Raw genomic sequence first — 22,627 nt, forward strand, 5'->3', positions numbered from 1 at the left:
AATTGTAAAAGATATGTTTAGGCTCATACATACCACTCTAGCCTATATCTCGGAGATAGATGGAAAATCACTTTGCAGTACTTTTGTATAAAATGCATTTTTTTTATAAACAGACAAAAGGGATTCTCGAGCTATTTTCATTGCTATTTAGTAATTTAATTTTTTAATAAATATATAACATCCATGCTATATAATTTCGAATCCTATATAATTTCTTTTTTTTGCAAAAGAGCTATTTTCGATCTATTGACTTAGAAATTTTGGCTTATAAAATTCATCTAAAATTACCCTCCCGCCTTGTATTGCCACCGGCCCAGCCCAAAATCCTGGTGCGTGCCTAGACTTCATCAAACCCTAGCAATGCCAATTCTCTCACCGGGTAGAACACACACGACACAGAGGTTGGCGGCGGCAGCGGCGGTCTAGTTTTTTCTTACCCAGCCCTCCGGCCGTACGCCGAAAGCCAGCCCCCCACTCTCCATTTCCTTCCCCCAACCCATCTGTCCAGCAGGAAGGAGACGTGCTGTCGTCGCCGTCGCTGCCTCGCGCCCTCGTCCAGCAATGGCGGCCCGGATCTGGCAGCGATCTCCTCTGACCTGAGGGAAGAGCAACGGTGGGATCTTTAGCAGCGGCGTCGTCGTTCTCCTGTCATCCTTGTTCTCTGCCGACAGGCAGGAGCTCGGAGACGACTCATTATCTGCCATCTCCCTCCTGAAGGAGAGTTTCAGTTTCAGACCATGGCCCTAGAATTCTTCCTATTGCTGCGGGCTGCCGGCTCATCCTTGAAGGTATGCGCTGTCTGCATCAGTCAGCTGATCGAGGTACACTTCAGAATCGATGTTCTACTGTTTTACTCCGTTCCAAATTTTAGGTTCTTACTGTTAGGGGTACTATGTCTACCTTCACTGAACCTATGGTGATTAATACATTTTGTTAATTAAGTTGTGCCTTGTTACGTTTCTAATCGAATTCTTTTCTAATTGAATTCGCTGAACCTAGGGTGTTTAATACATTTTGTTAATTAAGGTATGCGGTGCCTGCATTTGTCAGAGTATGTTATGCTTCTAATTGAATTCTTTTCTATGCACAAATGCATCTTACATACTACCGTTGCCTGGTGCCTGCGCTCCACATTCTAGCAGATTACCTTTCTAATTGATTACTGCATTTGTACTGGATTACATATTGCATATCTAATTGATTTGTGCATACTACTAGAATGTCAATTAGAAAGGAGATAGCACCATACTATTATACAATGTATGTAATGTAGGATTCATGAGACACAAAAAAAGTACTTGGAAGTATGCGTAAATTAGATCCCTATTAGTAACTACTAACTAATGTGCTAAACTAACTGATTTTATTTTTTTACTACTCTGAGCGACAATCTCATAAAACATTTGTAGGCCAGTAGCAGAAGCAAGAATATTTATATGGTCATGGTGTGATTAGGCTTGACCTTGGTATTGCTAAGGCTCCTTCTAAATTAGGGGTAAAAAAGTAGCCTCTAGTCGTATGTTGTTCAGATGTCAGGCACCCGATTACCTGAACTATGGCTCATTCTAATTTATATGGAAATTTGTATCCTAAGTACTTGACAAAGTTAAGTATAAATCTTCACTGTAATATTATTTGATGCTTCGAAACATGTTCTTTTGTTTCATTTTGGGGACTAAAAACTACAACACTTAAACTAAATAAAGTGTCGAGTACATGATGTCTGCAAATTCAGAGTTGGTTGCTTTGCTCACTGTAATGTGCCTTTTGTACTTCAACGGCACTTCCCTGTTGCATTCATCATTTATTCATACTTCTAGATATTCCTATGCAATTTAGCAATTGTAAGCTGATAGCCTGACACTTTATTCAAAATATAACATGGGCAGGTTTGAGGTTCTTCATAATCACATGGTTGTTTCTAAACTGTAAGTTGCAAGCCATGGCTTCATAAGAGAACAGTAATGTCACCTTCCATACTTCTATCATCTACATAATATGCTTACTGAAATGGCATATAAGAAGAATTAATTATCTTACTGACTGCAACATTTTAGTTTCAGCTCTTTATTTAAATCAATGTTTACTTATGCTTTAACCAGCTAACTAGTTCAAGAATTGGCCTCCTGATGTACTTGTATTGCGAGAACGACCCCCGCGTCGCTCTCTCCTCGAGGGCGACTCGGGCGGCGCTTCCTCCCGCCACCGCTAGGCCCCGCCCCCACGCCTCCAATGCCTGGCCGCCGCCGGAGCTCGACGCCGGAGGCCGGCGAAAGGCAAGGATGGCGGCGGCTGGGGGTTCTTTCTCCTCCCTCCTCCTCCTCTTCCTCCTCTCTATCTCTCTCTCCGGTGGAACTCCCGTGCGTGCTGCAGTCGGCGGCCGGGATCCTGCTCTGGCGCGCACGGATCCGGCCCCCCCTCCACCGGATCTATCTTCCCCGCGCGTGGTGTTGGCTGTGGCCATCAGGGGTGACGTGCGGGAGTGGGGCCCTGGCTGCGGACTGGCGGCACTCTCAGGTCGTCTTCGCGGGCCTGTGGCGTGCTGGCCGGCGGCGTGCGGGCGGCAAGGCGCCTGCTTGAGCGGCGCCCTGGCGCAGGGGACGGCGGCGAGCTCTCCTTCTCCTCCGCGCGCTCCCCTCCTCTCTTGACGGCGACGGCGGCGACTGCTGGGGCCGCCGGTCCGGGCTACGTGGGGTCAGATCCGGTGCCCGGGTGGCCGGATCTGGGCTCCAGGTGGCCAGTTCGGCTTCGGGGCTGGCGGCGGGCGGTGTCTGCGGTTGTGGTCAAGACGGAGGCGGCGGCGGCAGGGGGCGCCGGGTTCGGGACCTGGTGTCCGGATCCGGCCATCCCAGGGCAGGGGGCGGCGCCCGAGATGGTGGGGCACACGCCCTGTTGCGGCTGGCGGCGAGGTCGACTGCGACATCGGCGGGTGCTTGGGCCGACGGAGGTGGTCAGTGATGGCCTCGTCATGCGGCACTGGGACACGAGCGGCGGAGCTAGGGCCGGCTTTGCGTGGCCCGGACGGAGGGGGTGACGGCCGACGCAGCTGTGCGGCTGCTGCGTGCAGCCGACGCGTCGATGCCCCTCTGAAGGGGCTTCCGTGGGGCGGCGAGACAGTGACGACGGCGGTGTAGGCTGGCAGGGGGTCTGGCTTCACGACCCGACGTTCGTGCTAGAGGATTCTTGGGCGAAATCCTTGGCAACGGCGACGCCATTGGGCGCCGCTTCCCTGTTGGGGGCGTCGTGTTTTCCCCTCTAGCATGTCATCCATGGGTGAAAACCCGGTCCACTCTGGACGTGCGACGGTGGCGCCATCGGCGTCACTCCCTTCCTAAAGGCGTCGCATCTGGATTATCGCCGTGGCCTCGATGCAAGGCATGGGTCCGCGACTGGAAGTCGGAGCTGCTCTTCGCTGGTTTAGCTTAGCAACGATGACCGGTGGCGGTTGTTTCCTTTGGACCCATAGGGAGGTGACCAGTGGGTGGGCTGCCATGGGATGTCCAAGCTGCTGGCAGCTTTGCTTCCATGCTTGGCAACGATGATCCATGGCAGTGTGTCATGTTTGTGCTCTTTCGCGTCGCGTGGGGTGGTTAGCCTCTCGGGTGTCATTTTGGCTACTCGGTTGGCTAACCTTCTTGTACATTATTACATTCTTTCGTCTTAATTGAGCGGCAGAGCTCCTGCCTTATGTTTAAAAAAAAATGTACTTGTATTGCTGCAAAACAGGACTTGTGTTGCTGCCTTGCATTGGTTAATATGGTTTCCATGAATTTCAATAATATGATGAAACCATGAGCATTTCTAATTAACTGCATCAGAGCTAATTATTAGTAATCAATTTTTTGAATGCAAGCTAACCAAGCTGCCAATGAAACCAGAGGTTCCTGCTGCACCAACCTTGTGCGAAAGAAATGAAATGACTCAACATATTGAAGAAACATCACAACAGGTAATTTCAAATTGCAACTTGTTTACGACCATCATGGATTAATGCATTGTATGAGCAGATTCTTAATCATCGTGATACCTCAAAAAATCTTAATTGCTTAAATTAGAAACGATTCTACTCATGCTATTGTTGTCGACATAATCCAATTTCAGTTTAACTCATTGTTGAAAAATTATTACACGTTTATCACACTGGAAATGTCACAAATTAAGAATATATACCTGTTTGTGTGTTGAGAATTAGTTAACATCAGCTAGCTACTACAAATAAATCAGAGATGTTGCCATTGTGAACTTGTGTACAAATAGAAACACTAACTAGAGGCCTTTGCCTTTCCTAACACAGTCCATAAACATTCATCTCTGCCTTGATCGAATAGAAATTCACAGGCTTTAGGATATGATGCCCATAGGCTTAGATCAATAGCAATTATCTGTACATATCTAGTATTGTGTAAACAACCGGACATGTAACATTTGTAGGTACAAACTGAATTTTCATAATTGTGCAATGTGGATGATAGTGTCAGTCGCCTGATAGCCTCTGCGGCTGACAGAGAGGTTGAATGGCCGGCTAGGGCTGCTGGGCAGCGGTGGCCTGGCTGGGTGGTTGTAACAGAACCGACTAATTTATAAGAGTATAAGTACGAAAGCAATCACCAGAGTGATCAAACTGTCATACTTGAACCTATATAAACCCGGTAGTTAACTGAAATCACGAAGGTTTTCAAACCAACTTGCATACAACCAATATTATAGTAATTTAACATAACAAGCCACATGTTACATCCATTTCACAAGTAGTTCACGAGTACCTCATACATCAGAGTTCACATAGTTATTACAAAACGAGTTCATAAATAGCGGAAGCAAAGTAGTTTGAGACCATCACACACACTTAGTTCAATACAAGCCAGTTCCATAGTCATATCCAACAACAGCATCGTGATAAGATAATATAGATGATCATGCCCATGATCTAGTCTTCATTCTCGTAGGGTGGAGACAATACTTGCAGTAGCCTTTATAGAGCACGTCATCTGCAACAAGGGGGAATAAACCTTGATTACGAGAATGTACTTAGCTAGACATACCCGTCGAAAACCAAAAATAAATGACACCAAGGAGTATGCAAGGCTTTATCGGTGGATCTTGCTTGACAACCATTTTGCATAAGCGCTTTAATGATATAAGAGCATAATTTAGATTATGAGTAAGCAGCAAGTTATCAATATTAACCTGTCAACTTGATTAGCATCTGTACTAGAGCAAGCAATTGATTAACTCCAAACATTAGTAACCATATCCGGTATAATGTTGTATCATCATCATCATTGATTTAACCATCAAGATCTATTAAGTACATTTATGTTGCCACTGCTCAGTCAAGTTCTCACTATCCGAGAGAGACGGCGATTCGAATCGATTCCTATCCAGCTGGAGGGGTATTTCTAACACAAACCCAGACATACCACGCGAAGGCAGCCTCAGGTCACCTTTGGTATAACTCATGAATCGCGGTTCCGAGTAGCGCCGCACCCTCAAGGAGTTCACTTTGCCAGGTGGTCAATCTCAACTAGGACTTATGCTAATGACTCCCCGCACATTCTTACTACCGCCAAGGTGCGCACTTTCACTTTTCAGACTTTCAGCCTGAGTTGAGCTACCCGGCTTCGTGGTTAGAACGAGTTATCCGGCCAACTAAGTGATAGGCATGTGTTTAACATGATATGAGGATGTACATTGAATCGGTCCTTAACCGACACAAACGGGGATAGATCCACACCCAAGACCTTCTTGCCTTGTTGCTTCTCTATTGACATCCCGCCCGGTTACAATTCATTATTAACACATGGTTATCTTCCACGATAGCAAATATAGCCAACCGTGATCAGACATCATCCTAACTTGCAGGTAATAGGAAATCACCTAACTTTTACCGGTCCAAGCATGGCTAAGCTTTGATTCGCTCCTGTACCTAAATAGGATTCATGGTACGTATACTGGGCAAGGAATAGATATATATATGCAACATTCAATTCCTATTACTTAATGCATCACAAATAAAGATACTCAAGTAACCATTTTCAAAACATAGAAGACTTAGAATGCTCCGGGGCTTGCCTTTTAGAAAAGTTGAAGGTTGGTGATCGGGACACTTAAGAACTTCTTCCTCGTTGGCTCCTTCTTCTGGGACTGCACCTCTTGCTCCTGAGCTTGCTGCTGCTCCTCCGAAAGTATTTGCTCGAATTTCAGAAGCGTGACTCCCTCCGAAACACCTATTGCATGCATATGTATAGTATAAGAATCATGCATGCACAAGAGATAGATGGTGATGATGAAATGTACAACCATGTATAGATGGACGCATGAAAGACACGATGATACAAGATTAACATCTATGTTACCGAGTAGGTGCATATCTCTTTTAGAAAATAAGAACGACACACTCACCAAGCTCTAACAACCTAAGATAAAATTGTTCATCTTTAGTAAGAGGTCTAGCACCTGCAACTAACAAGTTATTTTAATTAGCCTAGCATCTAACTCATCACATGGACTCATATCAAGCAAACAAGTTATTCACTGCAATCACAGTTTTCAGGCTGTAAACTGCAGCAGCTAGTTTTCTCCATAACTCGAGTTGTACTAATCCAAAAGACATGCAACAAGATAATCTGGAAAGCTTATAAAATTATCTATAACTTTCGTTTAATCAATAAAGTCTAATTCAAACTCAAACTAGGTCAAACAGACTAATCTTACAAAACTGTCTATGGATTCCAGAGAGTAGGCAGTTAGGAGTGCTGACTTCCAATTGATATAACTCTCACACTACTAGGCTAAATGCCTTGAAATTTTGATACAAGCTAGATAAACAAGTTTCCTACAATTTTGTTATTGACCAAATTCACAGCAAACATCAAGTTCACCAGTTAATTTGCTTAACTCTAAAATATGTCCAGAAAGTCACTATAAATGAATTATAGTGAAAATAATATTTCATTACATACAAGAATAGTATTATAAGTACTACCAATGCTACTAACAGTTAACATACATTAAATGAACACTAGAAAACATAGTGACCATTCCTAAATAAATTATTTTCATGCCTTTATTAATTTATTTAGATAATTTGGTTAAATAATAAACACATATCCAAAGTGTACAGAAAATTTCATAAAAATTACAGTAGCTTATACATATTTTCAATAGGCTCCTGTATAAATTTCACATCATTTTAATAAGTATAACATTCTACACAAAAATGACAAGCCAGTAGGGCTTAAAATAGCATAAATAGGAAACCCTAGTAAAAAGTGAAGCAACATATTTTATATATTTTTAGCTTTCTTAAGGTACCAGGACAACTTCCAATAAATTTCATGAGCATTGGATTCATAGATTAATTATTAAAATTCACACAAGGATCACCTAATTATAAAAGGAAAATTAATAACTCAAAAACTATTTATGCATAGACTCTCAAATTTTTACCAGAGCTTTTACTCATCAAGAACAACCCACCATACAAATTTTATAATTTTTGGAGCACTGGAACTTTAGATATGAATTAAACAAGTTTGCATTCATTTAAAAACACATTTTAAGTTGCAATTTAATTCTTTCAGAAACTTTACTACAAGTGTTCATGTTATATTTTTTCTAAATACTATACTTCATGAGGAACACCACAAAATTTGGTTCACCAAAATTGGATCTGTAAAACTCCACTTATGATTTTCCAAATATGCATGCAAATCAGGAAATAAATGAACTTTCTTTCATATATGTGTCGCTGACAGTTGGGGTCCACCAGTCAGACGGGCCCGCGTGTCAGCGAAACGAAAATAGAGCCGCATCGCGGGACGACGCTCTCTCACCGACGGCGACTCCTCCGGTAAAACCGACCCTACCATTGTGTTCCTCTCTCTCTCTCTCGCATCTATACGTGTAGGTGGTTGAGGCTGAGGTGCACCGGAGATAACTCGTCGTTGGCCATGGTGGCACGGCGGCGCGACACGATGGTGCGCCGGCCGTCTCGGGCCACGGCAAGACCAAGCGAGCGGCGCAACAGCACAAAGGTGGCTACGTGGACCTGCCTAGTCTGTCTAGGGTTCGTGAGGATGCACTGGCGAGGCTGCCCGCGCGCGAGGCGGTGCGGCGGTGAGAGCACGACGACGCTGTCCATCGTTTTCGACGCTGGTGAGGCCACAGCTCGCCGTGAGGTCAGCACCTAAGCTAAAGGACACCCTAAGCTAGTACTATCATGAAGAAGGAAAGGGAATGCATGAAGGCGTAGAGCGACGGTGAGCTCGTCGTGACGGCGGTCAGGGAGGTAGTGAACTCCGATGAGGGGAAAATGGCGAAATCCGCCCTCACCGTAGCTCGTTAGGTCCAGCGAACACGTCGAGCAGATAAGGAGGAAGACGACGGAGCTCGTGGCTAGCTGGAGGCGGCAATGATGCGGTGGTGAGGGAGCTAGGCGACGGCGACGCGCTTGGCAGCAATGGCGGAGGCGTGGTGCTGTGCATTGAGCGACTGGTGAGGCGAGGAGACGCGGATGAATCAAGTAAGCGAGCCAGCGGGCGCGTGGTGTCGTCGTGGCAGCAACGGCCTGACGAGCAAGGGTAGCGTCAGCGTACGGCCGCCACTTGGCGAGTTCAGCCTGACACCGGTCGGCCATGATGGCCTGAAGCCGAACGCCATTAGAACTCCATAAGGCCGACTGAAACCTGATTTTTGGTGTTCCCTAATTCATAAACTAGCCCGATCCAGCGAAAGGTGTAGTAACAAAAGTTGCATAGCTAGATGTGATCTACAAGTTTGCTTACATGACCTTGGGTGATTCGGTTCGGTTTGCAAACTACAGAGCTCTAAACTGGGGTACATGAAAAGTGAAACTCAATGCAAGACTTAGAAAAAATTCTAAGTGCTGAATCAGCACCCAAATCTGACTTGTGGGCCATGTTTGGGACTGTTCCACACATTTTCATGACTCGATCTCTAAACAAAGTTTGTTCCACATATAATTTGCTACAACTTTGCTTTAGGTTGATCAGACATGCAAAGCTTCTAAGTAACACTTTTTAAAAGGTCAAACAAATTGGTTCTAGGGTTTTCAATTTGGTCAAACCTTACTTAGGGGCATAATTAGTCAATTTAGTTAACATGAACAATGCTTCACTATGTACCCTAAGTGTAGTTAAGGTGTTTTAGGTGATAATTAACCACACCACACATTGATCATACCAAAATCAAGCATCACATGTATTGAAACAAGGGAAAATAAGTGAATTGCTATTTATGTTTCAAAGCCATGCATCATATGTTTCATGAGTTTGTTGCATAGTACTAACTAACCATGTTTCACTAAAGTATATGACATGTTTTAAGAGTGAGTTGAACATGTTGCACTTGAGTGTTGCGCACTATCCATTTCATAAAACAAACATAGATGAAATATAAGCATATGTTGCAATGTTTCAAAAGCATGTTCCAAACAATCAAAGCTCATGCATGGTTGAATGATGCTCATGTTTATGAAATGCAAGTGCAATTATACAAGCCTAACACCAAGGGTGTTACAGCCCTTCCTTCCTTATAAAAATCTCGCCTAGAGATTTGAAAAGCGTACCATTTTGAATAAAAGGTAGGGTATACATCCTTTAAATAATCTTCTTGTTCCTATGTTGCATCGCTCTCGCTACCCTGGTTACTCCACATAACCTTGTAAAACTTGACCACACGATTCCGGGTTACTCTCTCTTGTATCAATAACCCGCACTGGCATTTCTTCATAGGATAGATCTGATTTCAACTTGATATTTTTAAGTGAAACTCTTTCTTTGGGAACACGGAGACATTTCTTCAATTAAGAGATATGAAAAATATTGAAGATAGCTCCCATCTCATAAGGTAACTCTATCTTGTCAGCTACATTCCCACTCTTCTCTATGATCAGATATGGGCCTACATACCTAGGTGCAAGCTTCTTCTTTACTCCAAATTGTTGCACACCTTTCATCGGTGATACTTTCAGATAAACGTGATCATCCACTTCAAACTCAATGGGTTTCCTTCTTTTATTCGCGTAGCTTTTCTACCTAGCTTGAGCAGCTTCCATATGTTTTTGGATAGTACAGACTTGTTGTTCAGCCTCTTTGACGAAATCAATGCCGTAGTATCTCCTTTCTCCAGATTCAACCCAGTTCAAAGGAGTTCTACACTTGCGGCCATACAACGCTTTGAACGGAGCCATCTTGATGCTTTCTTGATAACTATTATTATAGGAAAATTCAGTCAAGGGTAACCACTTATCCCATGAACCTTTGGATGATATGACACAAGCTCTTAACATCTCTTCCAATACTTGATTCACCCGCTTTGTCTGTCCGGAGGTTTGTGGATGATAAGCAGAATTTATGACTAAGTTGGTGTCTAACATCTTATGCAAATGCTCCAAAAAACGAGTGGTAAACTGAGGTCCTCTGTCAGATACAATGGTTCTAGGAACACCATGGAGACGTACTATCTGATTAAAATATAATTCAGCATAGTCACTTGGTCGATAGTCAATTCTAACTGGTATGAAATGAGCAGACTTCGTTAAACGATCCACTATTTACCCATATAGAATTAAAATTCTTCTGGGTAGGGGGGAGTCCAACAATGAAATCCATACTAATCTCTTTCCATTTCCATCCTGATACAGGCAATGGTTGAAGAAGTCCAACAGACTTCAAGTGAATTGCTTTGACTCTACTACAATTGTCACACCTTGCAACATAAGCTGCGATTTCTTTCTTTATCTTGATCCACCAAAAGCGAGATTTTAAATCTTGATACATTTTGCTACTTCTCGGGTGGATAGATAACTTGGATGAGTGAGCTTCTTCTAAGATTTGGTTTCTAAGCTCTTTGTCCTTTGGTACTATAAGTCTGTCCTTAAACCATAGAATACCCTTCTCATCAACACAAAAGTGTTTTGTTTCTTGTTCCTTCATTTTCCTTTTGATGTAGAAAACACCCACATCGGTTTTCTGAAGCTCGATGGTTTTACTTTCCAGAGAGCAACTAAGGGTAATACTGTGCGGCACAGCAGGATGTAACAGATGTGTCAAATGATAATCTGCTTTCAAGAGAGAATTGCAATGAGATTTTCTACTCAAAGCATCGGCAACAACATTTGCTTTACTCGGATGATAATGGACTTCTAAGTTATAATCTTTAATCAACTCTAGCCATCTTCTTTGTCTCATGTTTAATTCTGGTTGAGTGAAAATATACTTGAGACTTTTATGATCGGTATAGATATGACACACGTTACCGAGCAGGTAATGCCTCCAAATCTTCAAAGCATGAACAACATCAGCTAACTCAAGATCATGATTTGGATAATTGGTTTTATGCTTCCTTAACTGATGTGAGGCATAAGCAATAACCCAGTCCTTACTGCATAAGGACACATCCTAAATCTGGTACCTGATGTATCACAAAACACATCAAAAGATTTCTCGATATCAGGTTGTATCAAAACAGGAGTTGATGTCAATAAGGTCCGTAAAGTGCAAAAAGCAGTCTTACACTCTGGAGTGAAGCAACCTGGTCATGGGTTTAGCTACCTTAGAGAAATCCGGGATGAATCGACGATAATATCCAGCTAACCCAAGGAAACTTCTAACCTCATGCACTGAAGTTGGTGCTTTCCAATCCATGACTTCTTGCACCTTAGACGGATCAACCGAAATTCCTTCATCAGACAACACATGACCCAAGAAAGGTAATTTATTTAGCCAAAATTCATATTTACTGAACATGGCATAAAGCTTATGTTCTCATAGCCTAGATAAAACAACTCTCAGATGTTCAGCATGTTCTTCAGCATTTGTGGAAAAGATCAATATGTCATCAATGAAGACAACTACGAACTTATCCATTTTCTCCATGAATATGGAGTTCATCAGATATACGAAGTATGTAGGAGCGTTGGCCAGACCGAAGGACATAACAAGATACTCATACAACCCATATCTGGTGGAGAAATCGGTCTTAGGCACATCCTCCTGTCTAATTTTTATCTGATGATACCCAGATCTCAAATCAATTTTGTAGAATACCTTTGCCTTAGACAATTGATCAAACAAAATATCAATGCGGGGCAATGGGTACTTGTTTTTGATTGTCACAGCATTGAGTGGACGATAATCCACACACATGCGCAATGACTTGTCCTTCATAAATATAGCAGGACAACTCCAGGGAGAAGCACTAGGTCGGATAAGACCTTTCTCTAACAGATCTTGTAACTGCACTTTAAGCCCTGCCAACTCATTGGGTGGCATCCTATAAGGTCTTCTAGAAATAGGTGCAGTGCTCGGCATTAACTCGATCTTGAATTCTATATCTTGATCCGGCGGTAAACCAGGTAAATCATCAGGAAATACATCTGAAAACTCACAAACTAATGGAACATCCTCGATTCCTAGGGTTTGGATAGCATTAGCAGTGTTGTGGAGGTCTAGATATCTGGGAAGTGGCACAAGGAAAGCTTCATTGCTGATAGGATCCCTCAACATAACGACCCTAGTGGAAGTATCGATGAGCATTCCATAACCGCTCATTCACTTCATCCCCTAAGATTATATCTATACCTCAACCCGGCAAACCTACTAGATTGGCCGCATACACTCGTCCCTCTATTTTGATACTCACATATAGTACTATTTGATTTGTAGAAATATTACTTCCAGCGGCACTAATGCAATAACTACCTGTGGGTAGGGTAACTACATTCTTATTGTATTTTGATACAAAAGCTGCGAAGCACCGGAATCAAATAGTACAACTGCCGGATGTTGATTCACAAGAAACTTACCCGCGGTGACCACCTCTTCTGAGGGTATCTCTGTCACGTTGGTGTAGTTAACATGTCCTTGACGAGCACCAGAATTCCCCTGCTTCTGATTGTTCTTCTGAGGATTTGGACAATTCTTGGACCAATGACCTGTCCTGCCACAATTCTAGCAGAGCCTGTTAGCTGGTGGAACAAAAGAATTCCCTGGTCCTGTGGTGCCCTTTGGAAGAGGTACAGTAAATGCCTTCTTGAAACCAGTCTTTGCCTGATTCTTCTATGGCGGTCGGTACCTAACAGCTGTAGCCGATGGGCGAAACAGAGTCTTCGCCACTGGAGCTTTAGCCTGAGAGGCACTTGCCTCAAAGGCCCTCTTATGATTTTTGGAAGCAGCATAGACATTATTGTTATTCTCTTGAGTAAGAGCATCGCTTACGAACTCATTGAAAGTGACACTCTTGTTGTTTCCCTATGGACTTCATCTGTTTGGGACTAAGCCCTCTCTTAAAGCTGGTGATTCTCTTTGCTTCTGAATCAACAAATTCTGGAGCGTATCTTGCTAGATGATTGAATGCATGAAGATATTCAGTGAGTGTCTTGGTGCCTTGCACCAGCTTCATGAATTCATTGTGCTTTATGGCCATCAACCCGGAAGGAATATAATGACTCTTGAAGGCCTCTTGGAATTGATTCCAAGTGATCTAGTATTCTCAGGTAAGGTGGACCTATAATGACGCCACCATATATCTACTGGTCCTTGTAGCTGATGCGAAGCATACTCCGCCTTCATCTGCTCGGTCAACCTGAGCAAACGGAACTTGTGCTCAAGCGTGTTCAGCCACTCTTCTACCTAGAGAGTCTCTTCAACTTCTTTGAAGACTGGTGGCTTGGTATTTTGAAATTCTTTGAAATCACTAAACTGGTTGGGCTCTGGTCCATGTCGTTGATTGTGGCCCTATGCTTGATGCTGGACCAGGGTATGCATGGCGTCCCTCAACGCACGCTGACCTTCTATGAGCATGGCCAACAGATCAGACAGCGTGGGCGGTGGCGGCGGTGGAAGATTATCATCACCATACGGCCTGAACGTAGATTGCGCGACATCTGCAGAAGTGCATTTGTGAGTAATGATGGACGATGTCATATACATGACAGATGAATTATAGAATTATGCCAAACTGAACTTATTGGAGAGATTAATTTCATACAATAAACAGAGGCACAATAATTCATCCTTATAACATCGCCCATAACTTTACTTCGTACATTCTCGCGATGCATATGCTTATATGCCAAATATTGCCAACATCAAAGCTGGACTTTTATTTAAAGCTTACATCCATATGGAGCCATATGTAAGTTTCAGAGATTACATCCAAGTCTCTAACTGAAATTAAGTTACATGTTCTTTCAAAAGAAAGCTAAAGATACGCTCTAGTGCATCTAGCTTAGTGCTACAGCTAAACTACACATCTTCATCAGTGTCAGCATCGATCACTCCTTCACCATTTTCATCCTCAACAGGATCGAGTTCCTCCTCCAGCCTCCCCTTGCTTCCAAGTATAACGAGGCGGCTCCGCATATCCCACTGAATGTAGCACCCTCAACAACAGGGTTGGAGTGCCAAACACAGTGCAGGAATGTGCTGTTCCTGGGCGGTAGTGCTGGTGCGGTCATCTGTAGTGATATTGTAATTTGGGTGTGAGAGGATTATCTTACAGGATGAGAAATATATATCGAAATAATTAAAGATAAGGGAGGGAGTGATGCAAAATGTAATGGCATGAGTGAACATGATGAATACACGTTCCGTACGTCCTCACGAATCTTAAAAAAATTTAAAATTCTAGCGACATAGACGGTGGCATACATACGTTCTCTCATATACGTATCTAGTCGAGCTACACGTTGCGTTGTTAGTGTACCTGCAGACAAATTTATTGCAGCCGATCCCAACAAAAGAGAAATAAGCACATAATAAAAGCAGTAAACTAAGATACTCTCATATGTATATCCTCGGATATATATACTTCGGTATCCAAAGCTACCCGACAGATATGCCCACAATTAAGCACCTTCATATGTACATGTGTGCAACATGTAAATATTTGGTAACTACAACTACTCTTCCCCTAGACCGACAGTTGGACGGTCATGCTCTTACAACTCACACTTACCTGGGTGTAGAGGCAATTGTTCTATACATTACCACCCAAGCGGATGACATTCATACAATAGCACGCCGTATGGATGACAAAATAAAATGCAAGCAATTACCCTCCCAAAGTCATTACTTAAATAAGCCACCTAAAAGTTCTTATTTGAGATATAGGATATGACCATTGGCATACTTAGATAAAATTTCAGATTTGAACCCACCTATATATAAGTAGCTTACATTTGTCAAAACTAATTTTTTGCAAACAAAAACCTTTGTTTTAAATACACATGACATGTTTAATATTGAATCTAGTTCTGATGCCAGCTGTAACAGAACCGACCAAATTATAAGAGCACAAGTACGAAAGCAATCACCGGAGTGATTAAACCGTCATACTTGAACCCATATAAACCCGATAGTGAACCGAAACCACGAAGGTTTTTAAACCAGCTTGTATACAATCAAGATCATAGTAATTCAACATAACAAGCCACATGTTACATCCATTTCACAAGTAGTTCACGAGTATCTCATACATCAGAGTTCACATAGTAATTCAACATAACAAGCCACATGTTACATTCATTTCACAAGTAGTTCACGAGTACCTCATACATCAGAGTTCACATAGTTATTACAAAACGAGTTCACAAATAGCGGAAGCAAAGTAGTTTGAGACTATCACACACACTTAGTTCAAATACAAGCCAGTTTCATAGTCATATCCTACAAAAGCATCATGATAAGATAATATAGATGATTATGCCTATGATCTAGTCTTCATCCTTCGTAGGGTGGAGATAATACTTGTAGTAGCCGTTATAGAGCACGTCATCTGCAACAAGGGGGAATAAACCCTAAGTACGAGAATGTACTAGACATATCCGTCGAAAACCAAAAATAAATGACACCAAGGAGTATCGGCTTTATCGGTGGATCTTGCTTGACAACTATTTTGCATAAGCGCTTTAATGATATAAGAGCATAATTTAGATTATGAGTAAGCAGCAAGTTATCAATATTAACCTGTCAATTAGATTAGCACCTGTACTAGAGCAAGCAATTGCTTAACTCTAAACATTAGTAACCATAATTCGGTATAATGTTGTATCATCACCATTATCGATTTTACCATCAAGTTCCATTAAGTGTATCTACGTTGCCGCTGTTCAGTCAAGTTCTCACTATCCATTAGAGATAGCGATTCGAATCGATTCCTATTCAGCTGGAGGGGTATTTCTAACACAAACCTAGGCATACTGCGCGAAGGCAGTCTTAGGTCACCTTTGGTACAACTCAGGAATCACGGTTCTAATCAGCGTCGCACCCTCAGGGAGTCCACTCTGCCAGGTGGTCAATCTCACCTAGGACTTACGCCAATGGCTCCCCGCACATTCTTTCTACCGCAGGGTGTGCACTTTCACTTTCCAGACTTTCGGCCTGAGTTGAGCTACTCGACTTCGCGGTCGAAACGAGTTATCCGGTCAACTAAGTGATAGGCATGCGTTCAACATGACATGAGGACGTACAGCGAATTGGTCCTTAACCCGACACAGATGGGGATAGATTCATACCCAAGACCTCTTTGCCTTGTTGCTTCTCTATCGACATCCCGCCCGATCACAATTCATTATTAACACATGGTTATCTTCTACGATGGCAAATATAGCCAATCGTGACCAGACATCATCCTAACTTGCAGGTGACAGAAAATCACCTGACTTTTACCGATCTAAGCATGGTTAAGCTTTGATTCGCTCCTGGACCTAAATAGGATTCAGGGTATGTATACTGGGTAAGGAATAAATATATATGAAACAAGTGTTTGCATCTAATTTCTATTACTTAATGCATCACAAATAAAGATACTCAAGTAACCATTTTTAAATCATAGGAGACTTAGAATGCTCCGTGGCTTACCTTTCAGAAAAGATGAAGGTTGGTGATCGGGACACTCAAGAACTTTCTTCCTCGTTGGTTCCTTCTTCTGGGACCTGCATCTCTTGCTCTTGAGCTTGCTGCTGCTCATCCGGAAGTACTTGCTCGAATTCCAGAAGCGTGACTCCCTCCGGAACACCTATTGCATGCATATGCATAGTATAAGAATCATGCATGCACAAGAGATGGAAGGTGATGATGAAATGTATAACTATGTATAGATGGACGCATGAAAGACACGATGATACAAGATTAACATCTATGTTATCGAGTAGGTGCATATCTCTTTTAGAAAATAAGAACGACTACACTCACTAAGCTCTAACAACCTAAGATAAAATTGTTCATCTTCAGTAAGAGGTCTAGCACCTGCAACTAACAAGTTATTTTAATTAGCCTAGCATCTAACTCATCACATCGACTCATATCAAGCAAATAAGTTATTCACTGCAATCACAGTTTTCAGGCTGCAAACCGCAGCAGCTAGTTTTCTCCATAACTAGAGTTGTACTGATCCAAAAGACATGCAATAAGACAATCTGGAAAGCTTATAAAATTATCTACAATTTTTGTTTAATCAACAAAGTCTAATTCAAACTCAAACTAGGTCAAACAAACTGATCTTACAAAACTGTGTATGGATTCCAGAGAGTAGGCAGTTGGGAGTGCTGATTTTCAATTGATATAACTCTCACACTTCTGGGCCAATTGCCTTGAAATTTTGACACAAGCTAGATAAATAAGTTCTCTATAACTTTGTTATTGATCAAATTCACAGCAAACATCAAGTTCACCAGTTAATTTGCTTAACTCTAAAATATGTCCAGAAAGTCACTATAAATAAATTATAGTAAAAATAATATTTCATTACATACAAGAATAGTACTATGAGTACTATCAATGCTACTAATAGTTAACATACATCAAATGAACACTAGAAAATATAGTGGTCATTCCTAAATAAATTATTTCTATGTCGTTATTAATTTATTTAGATAATTAGGTTAAATAATAAACACATATACAAAGTGTACAGAAAATTCCATAAAAATTACAGTAGCTTATATATATCTCCAATAGGCTACTATATAAATTTCATATCATTTTAACAAGTATAACATCCTACACAAAAATGACAAGCCAGCAGGGCTTAAAATAGCATAAATAGGAAACCCTATTGAAAAGTGTCAAGCAACAGATTTTATATTTTTCTTAGCATTCTTAATGTACCAGGACAACTTTCAATAAGTTTCATGAGCATTGGATTCAGTAGATTAATTATTAAAATTCACACAAGGATCACCTAATTATAAAAGGGAAATTAATAACTCAAAAACCATTCATGCATTGACTCTCAAATTTTTACCAGAGCTACTCATCAAGAACAACTCACCATAGAAATTTCATAATTTTTTGAGCACTGGAAACTTTAGATATGAATTAAACAAGTTTGCATTCATTTAAAAACATATTTTAAGTTTCAATTTAATTCTTCCATAAACTTTACTACAAGTGTTCATGTTATATTTTTCCTAAATACTACCCTTCATGAGGAACACCACAAAATTTGGTTCACCAAAATTGGATTTGTAAAACTCCAGTTATGGTTTTCCAAATATGCAAGTAAATCAGGAAATAAATGATCTTTCTTTCAGATCTATGTTCGCTAACAGATGGGGTCCACCGGTCAGACGGGCCCGCGTGTCAGCGAAACGAAAACAGAGCCACGTCGCAGGACGGCGCTCTCTCGCCGGCGGTGACTCCTCTAGCGAAACCGACCCTACCATGGTGTTCCTCTCCCTGCATCTATATGTGTAGGTGGTTGGGGCTGAGGTGCACTGGAGACAACTCGTCGCCGGCCATGGTGGCACTGGTGGCGCGACACGATGGTGCGTCGGCCATCTCGGGCCACAGCAAGACCAAGCGAGCGGCTGCAACAGCACAAAGGTGACTACGTGGACTTGCCTAGTCTGTCTAGGGTTCGTGAGGATGCACTGGCGCGGCTACCCGCGTGTGAGGCGGCGCGGCGGTGAGAGCGCGACGACACTGTCCTGTCGTTTTCGACGCCTGGTGAGGTCACGGCTCGCCGTGAGGTCAGCACCTAAGCTAAAGGACACCCTAAGCTAGTACTATCATGAAGAAGGAAAGGGAATGCGTGAAGGCGTAGAGCGACGGTGAGCTCGCTGTGATAGGCGGTCAGGGAGGTTGTGAACTCCGGCGAGGGGAAAATGGCGAAATCCGCCCTCACCTGTAGCTCGTTAGGTCCAGCGAACACGTCTAGCAGATAAGGAGGAAGACTGGCGGAGGTCATGGCTAGCTGGAGGCGGCAATGATGCGGTGGTGAGGGAGCTAGGCGACGGCGACGTGCTTGGCAGCAATGGCGGAGGCGCGGTGCTGTGCTTCTGAGCGACTGGCGAGGCGAGGAGACGCAGATGAAGCAAGTAAGCGAGCCAACGGGCGCGTGGCGTCGTCGTGGCAGCAACGGCCTGACGAGCGGGGGCAGCGCCTGGCATACGACCGCCACTTGGCGAGTTCGGCCTGACGCCGGTCAGCCATGATGGCCTGAAGCCGAACGCCATCAGAACTCCATAAGGTCCGACTAAAACCTGATTTTTGGTGCTCCCTAATTCACAAACTAGCCCGATCCAGCGAAAGGTGTAGTTACAAAAGTTGCATAGCTAGAAGTGGTCTACAAGTTTGCTTACATGACCTTGGGATGATTCGGTTCGGTTTGCAAACTACAGAGCTCTAAACTGGGTATATGAAAACTGAAACTCAATGCAAGACTTAGAAAAATTCTAAGTGCTGAATCAGCACCCAAATCTGACTTGTGGGCCATGTTTGGGACTGTTCCACACATTTTCATGACTCGACCTCTAAACAAAGTTTGTTCCATATATAATTTGCTACAACTTTGCTTTAGGTTGATCATACATGCAAAGCTTCTAAGTAACACTTTTTAAAAGGTCAAACAAATTGGTTCTAGGGTTTCCAATTTGGTTCAAACCTCACTTAGGGGCATAATTAGTCAATTTAGTTAACATGAACAGTGCTCCACTATGTACCCTAAGTGTAGTTAAGGTGTTTTAGGTGATAATTTACCACCACACATTGATCATACCAAAATCAAGCATCACATGCATTGAAACAAGGGAAAACAAGTGAATTGCTATTTATGTTTCAAAGCCATGCTTCATATGTTTCATGAGTTTGTTGTATAGTACTAACTAACCATGTTTCACTAAAGTATGTGACACGTTTTAAGAGTGAGTTGAACATGTTGCACTTGAGTGTTGTGCACTATCCATTTTATAAAATAAACACACATGGAATATAAACATATGTTGCAATGTTTCAAAAGCATGTTCCAAACAATCAAAGCTCACACATGGATGAATGATGCTAATGTTTATAAAATGCAAGTGCAATTATGTAAGCCTAACACCAAGGGTGTTATAGTGGTGGCGCCGGCCTAGTTGGGCAGGGCTACGTCCTGTGGGTGTTGACCGGAGGAGTGGTGCGGCAGAGAGAGAGAAGAGATGGCGGCGACGGACAGAGAGGGAGAAGAGGAGAGGCGGCGCACAGAGAAGAGGAGGGAGAAGGGGGTGGGATAATGGGTTTAACCCTAAACTTGCTTGCCTTCTCATTAAGTGTCTCCCTCATATATATAAGGGGGGTTACAATTGCTATTGGGCTTGGCCCATGAGACTTGATCTATAACAGCTGGGCCTATTGCCACTCGCTATTTTAACTAGCTTGTTGCCTTCCGTTGCCTTCTAGTGTATGTCTTGCCGACCATGACAGATAGATAGCTCTGTTTTAATCTGAGGGATAGAGATGAATGTTTATGACCTATATTTGTAAACTCCAAATGTTCACTTCGAACAGATGAACCATAGAATCCCTGGTCTTCATATTCAGTCATGTCCAGTTGCAAAATCTAGCATATTTCCTGTTTTCTATCATTTATTTTTCTATCAAATAATTGCCTTGAAATTAGGTGGCAGCCAATATTGTACATAATTTTTCAAATATGTTATTTGACTTTCTGTAAGAATAGATTATGTTCAGTTGTCTAAAACCTCCAACAAGCATATCAATTAGTAATTTCATATGAATTCGTTTTGCTTAGTTTGACATCAGGAGTGTATTTTCCTGTTTGCGTGTTTATAAGTATATCTCACTTTTCCTTCATGATTTAGTTTCCCTTGTTCGGTCCTTAGCTACAAGTTATTGCAAGCATCTAGTGTCCTGCCCCAGCCGTGAGTAGCATGAGGTATCCCTATGCTTGTTCCTTCTTCAGTAGTTGTCAATTTTGTTTTTCATACAATGTCATTGCATTTTCTAGAGAAATATTAAATATCAATGGGTTGTCGTCTCCATTCTTCACTGTCTGAAAAAGATAAATAATTGTTCTTTTGCATAGTCAATCCGCATAGTAATGTTTACTTTTGGATGCTCTAGACAGGTGTCTATCTTAGCACTTGATTTCTCATAATGTAGAACTATCATTGTTTCCCTAAACATCTATGTTTCTTCTACAAACAAGAAGTGAACTCGTGTGATCATGTTGTGTAATCAATTTTAGCCTGTATGTTGCATTATTTAGTTGATCTTTTCTATGTGCGTATAAGTTAAATTTGCTAATCCACATGCTAGTGCAAACATTTTTATTCAGCAGGAAGATGCAACTTAGTGGAGTGCTTGGAGTCATGACATGATCACAAGTGAAGCAATTATAAAATACGAAACAAGCTATGTGGAAGCACGGTCAGGAAGGCGCAAGTGTGGTAGAGATGTTAGGAAATGTTGTAGTTCAGCAAGTTTTGAGATGTCATCAAATTCTCAGTGTAGATACTATTTTAACAGATTGTCTATTTAATGAATGGATGTCTATTTTGATTCAATGACTTTATTAAAATGCTTTGTTGACGTCTATTGAGTTTCTAATTAATTAATGGTGCTGCAATATTGTCCAGTGGCACCAAATCAAAAGCGTTGTAAAAGTGGCTATTGGCAATCATATTTTTTGTGGCAATATACACTATAGCAACGCACAATCTGCGTAGCAATAGATGGTGCACCTTATAGCAACAACAATGCAGATTCTTGGTGTTGCCACACTCTATGCAATGCAATAGAGGGTGTACCTTATAGCAACCAAACCTGGGGCATGGCAATTGCACATGTTGCCACCACTTTTTGGTATTGCGACATAATTCCTTGTTGCCACACATGTTATGCATGACAATACATTGTCTTGCAACACATGTTCGTCATTGCTAGTGCACCATTTGATATGCAAAGTTCAAGAAGGCGCTAGGTGGTTTCTAGACGATGACCCATGGCCTAGAGCCTAGGCGGGCCTAGTTTCAAGGCGTTTTTCTAGGCATTTTAATTTTTATACACATACATATGTATTACCTTAAATAAAAAAAAGAAATAAGAGATCTCTGGACCTAAAGTTGGAAGAAAGGCTCATCAAAAAAGCCTAGCCCGCCTTATCCACCCCTTCTACCTTATCCATTCAGCCATCCTCCTCCCATCGCACGAACTCTACTTCCCTCCCCTGTTTCTTCGACGCCGTCGCTCCTCAATCCCTCGTAGATGTGCCCGCTCGTCCCTCAGATGCGCCCGCTCCTCCCTTAGATGCGCCCACCAGACATCGACACCCGTCCTCCCTCGTAGATGCGCCCACAGCCTGCCTTCCTCCTAGCCTCCGC

The 22,627-nt window shown here is 42.3% G+C and overlaps 1 long non-coding RNA gene across 1 annotated transcript; it reads left to right on the forward strand.

Moving 5' to 3' along the window:
• The first annotated feature begins 332 nt into the window (after positions 1–332).
• Positions 333–21,825, forward strand: LOC136538279 (uncharacterized). The gene is made up of 3 exons (XR_010779266.1): positions 333–788; positions 1,890–3,949; positions 21,107–21,825. It is a non-coding gene; the product is annotated as an uncharacterized lncRNA (long non-coding RNA).
• The last annotated feature ends 802 nt before the right edge of the window (positions 21,826–22,627 follow it).

The sequence above is a fragment of the Miscanthus floridulus genome, chromosome 1 (assembly GCF_019320115.1).
Source record: "Miscanthus floridulus cultivar M001 chromosome 1, ASM1932011v1, whole genome shotgun sequence".
In the NCBI taxonomy this organism is placed as follows: Eukaryota; Viridiplantae; Streptophyta; class Magnoliopsida; order Poales; family Poaceae; genus Miscanthus; species Miscanthus floridulus.